The 3,981-nt window shown below is 37.2% G+C and overlaps 1 pseudogene; it reads right to left on the bottom strand.

Moving 5' to 3' along the window:
- Positions 1-1,549: 1,549 nt before the first annotated feature.
- LOC140598131 (vomeronasal type-1 receptor 1-like) lies at positions 1,550-2,471 on the bottom strand (annotated as a pseudogene).
- Positions 2,472-3,981: the final 1,510 nt, after the last annotated feature.

Here is a 3,981-nt window from a genome sequence, read left to right as displayed (position 1 = left end):
TGGGTTGGATTTGAAACAGTCAGTGACCAGGTAGACATTTCACTCTAATATTACAGCCCAAGTCTGAAGGGCAGAAAAAAAAATCAATGCTTCAGCTCAATCCTGGACTTGTTTGTGATCCTGGGCAAGTTCTGTCCACCTTTTTTTTTCTTTAAAGATTTTTAAATTTTATTTATTCATGAGAGACACAGAGAGAGGCAGAGACATAGGCAGAGGAGAAGCAGGGTCCCTGTGGGGACCCTGATGTGGGACTCGATCCCAGGAACCCAGGATCATGCCCTGAGCCAAAGGAAGATGCTCACCTGCTGAGCCATCCAGGCATCCCAAGTCCTGTCCACCCTTGAGGCCCAGGAAGATGAAGGAGAGGAAGAGGGCCAGGTATGTTTAAATTTAACCCTGACCTTGACCCAAAACCCCTAACCCCAGACTATGAATCTAAGCCAAAACCTGAATCTATACCTTATTTCCTAACCACATACCAGAACCATCTGATCTGCACTATTCCACTATGCCATAAGCTGAGCATGTAGCCCTTTGTAACAAGGTGTAATTGTGACAAGCGGTCTTATTTTCTCTGCTTGTGGGAGACATCTAGTTCTTGGATGTTGACCTTTTTCTCTTTCTTTCTTTCTTTCTTTCTTTCTTTTCTTTCTTCTTTCTTCTTTCTTCTTTCTTTCTCTCTCTTTCTTACTTTCTTTCTTTCTCTTTCTTTTTTTCTTTTAAAAGATTTTATTTATTTGACACAGAGAGAGAAAGCACAAGTAGGCAGAGTGGCAGGCTGAGGGAGAGAGAGAGAAGCAGGCCTTCCACTGAACAGAGAACTTGATGTGAAGTTCGATTCCAGGACCCTGGGCTCATCCTGAGCTGAAGGCTGACACTTAACCAACTGAGCCACCCAGGCACCCCTGTCCCCTTCTTCTTTCAATCTTCAATTCAAACCTCAAGTCACCTATATATTCAACAGTTCTCAGGACAATAATCTAGGTATTTGAGATCTTATTAATCCTTAGTGATCCTTATCTTAAATGTAGGTAAAAAATTATTGAAAATTGGAACACATTTCTGAATTTATACGCAAATCTTAATAATTCTGTTTATTTTTAAAACTAAACATGACATATTTCTGACATGCAAAAGTATAGAGCATAATTTAATAAACACACACATTTCATCACCTTGCTTAGGGCTAGAGTTACCTTACACCAAAAAGTAACCACTACCCTTTTGGGAGGTTATTGATTTCTGTATAATTATATGACAATGTTTCCAATGTCACAAAACATTCTACATGACATATGACATATGTTATTATTTTATAAAATTTTAAAATTTATATACATGGCATCGCAATCTAAGCCTTACATTAAATGTCTAAAATGTTTAATAAATTGACAATAACTTGATCATAGCTCTTTGGATTGTTGACTCAGTTCAATGGGGACTGTAAATGTAGCTCATGTCATTGATAAACATGTTACTCTGTATTCATACAAATGACTCCGGTGGTGCAGAGACTGTTAAAGAGTGTTCCTATGATCCATGAATGTTTTTAAAAGAGAAGCCTTTTTCTTGCTTTCATGAAATTTATTCTGGAAATTCTATTTTCGTTTTTAATTAGAAAAAGAGAACAGATGGTTGGGTAACATGATGAAAAAAAGTTATTAAACTGCTCTAGTTGCTTTTTCTTACTTGTATAAAATAAATAAATAGTAAGAAAGGTGTTGGTCCAGTAAAAGAAAACAAAGCAGCTCACCAGTATGAGAATAACACGGGCAGCTTTGTTTTCAGGAGAGTGTGATGAAGACTGACTGATACTGCGAACATTCTGAGCTGCTTTGTGGTGTTTGTAGAGGATAGTCATCATGTAGATACTACTACATGTCATCAGGAAGAGAAAGGACAAATCTCGAATGAATAATATACTTAGAAATATTGATGATATCTGGCCATTGTGTGCATTGCTTTTACAATAAGCAACATGGTACCCAAGTCTAATATCAGTGATATTCCTGTTGGCCACAGTTTGTAAAATGATCACAGAATAGATGACAAAGTTCATCATCCAGAAGAAAAGTAAAGAGGGTTGAATGAATGCAGAGATTCTGTATTTGAGCCAGGCCCATTTATGATTATTTGGAGTAATAGTCACTGCCTGAAATATACTCTGGAAGGTGGTTGTGCATAGAGAAATACTCCGGGTAACTCTCTGAATATAGAGCATTGCTTTACATCTAGTATCACCCATCTCCAACCTAATTTCAAAGGATGATATTGTACTTGGAATCTCTCTGAATACGAGTGTCAGGGCATTAGCCAAAGTTAAGTGGGCAAAAATAATATCTACAGTCTTCTTCTTATGAGGAAGAATTAAGAAGGTGTATATAAAATGTAAATAAAAAAGAATTCCCCATGAAACCAATACAAGTTTGAAAGAGAAAGAAGATCCCAAAAATTATGTCACTGGAAATCATTGTCTTTCAGTCTGTCTTAGATTTTCAAACCAAGTCTAATCCATTCGATAGACAAATAATTTGATTATGAATATAAATATTAAATGTATTTGAGACTGAGGGGTAAGCTATCAAGATTCAGGGAGTCTTCCTGCAGAATCAGCAAATATACAGCTATACCAGACCAAGGGATCATCAAGATTCTTAAAGAACAGAACTGTCAAGGAACAGAATTCAGTGTTTATGAAGATAGAGAACATCATATGTTTTGTGACAATTAATAGAAGTAAACTTTGTTTAAAATGAAGTCGGGGGGAATCCCTGGATGGCTCAGCAGTTTAGTGCCTGCCTTCGGCCCAGAGCATGGTCCTGGGGTCACAGGATCGAGTCCCGCATCGGGCTCCCTGCATGAAGCCTGCTTCTCCCTCTGCTTGTGCCTCTCTGTGTGTGTGTCTTTCGTGAATAAATAAATAAGATCTTTAAAAATAAAATAAAATTAAATTAAATTAAGTCAGGGGGTCACAGGGGAGAGTTCTAACACCTTATTGTTCTACATTTACAGACCCAACAGGAAAAGAAGCACCCTACAACTTAATGCCACTTTAGGTACTCCTTTACTATCCCAGCAGGAGGAAGGGCATTCTCCTTCTGCCCAGGCAACAACAGCCCAGCTGATGAGACACTATTTGGCTAATTCTGAAGATTATGTTTATATATTCTGAGACACTTTTATTTCAAAAATTTAATTCTTAATCTATATATTTTAATATTCCTGTCTTTCTATGCACATTGAATACCAGTAGCATCTGTGAAATGATATTCTTCCCAAAAGCTTACTGTATTACATAGCTCATTTTTACGGATTGTATTATTGTAGCATATATAAACATGTCACACAGATTCTGCTAGACAAGACCTATTTCACACTAGTTATATTTTGTTATGTTTGTTATAAGGTTGACTAATTTCAGAAACATTAATATTTCAGAAACATTAAGGTATATATGGTCACATGCAAAATATCAAAACCAACAGCCAAGTTATAGATTTATATTATAAATATAATTTATAGTTATAGATTACTTCCATCATGTTCTAAATCTCTTACCTCTAGCAAGCAGACCCAGTGATCTGCTAAAACTGGAAAACTTGGAATTACCATAATCTCACTCCATATTCAGTTCACTGACACTGACTGACATGTGTCTTATACTGCCTACCTATGTGTCTCAGGACACCCTTATCCCTCACCTTGAATATTTCCTAAAATTACAGGTCAAGATTGGAGATGCCACAGACAGACCAAGGAGTAAGAGGAGGCTTATTACCTACATAATGAGGCTCTGGGGAGAACAGGACAAGCCTCCAGAGATGATCCAAACATGGCTAGGGAATGAGTCAATATAAAGGAAATTGGACAGATTACTTTTTAAATTATTGTTACAGTTACAGGTGTGGCTGGGGAAATGGCTTGTACTTTCTAGCAGAGGGTTGCATGCTTTGAATCTCGTACTGGTGCCAAAGGAGGGCT

This window comes from Vulpes vulpes, chromosome 3 (assembly GCF_048418805.1).
Source record: "Vulpes vulpes isolate BD-2025 chromosome 3, VulVul3, whole genome shotgun sequence".
Lineage (NCBI taxonomy): Eukaryota > Metazoa > Chordata > Mammalia > Carnivora > Canidae > Vulpes > Vulpes vulpes.
Note: the sequence above shows the minus strand (reverse complement) of the source record. Positions and strands in the feature narration are given on the sequence as shown.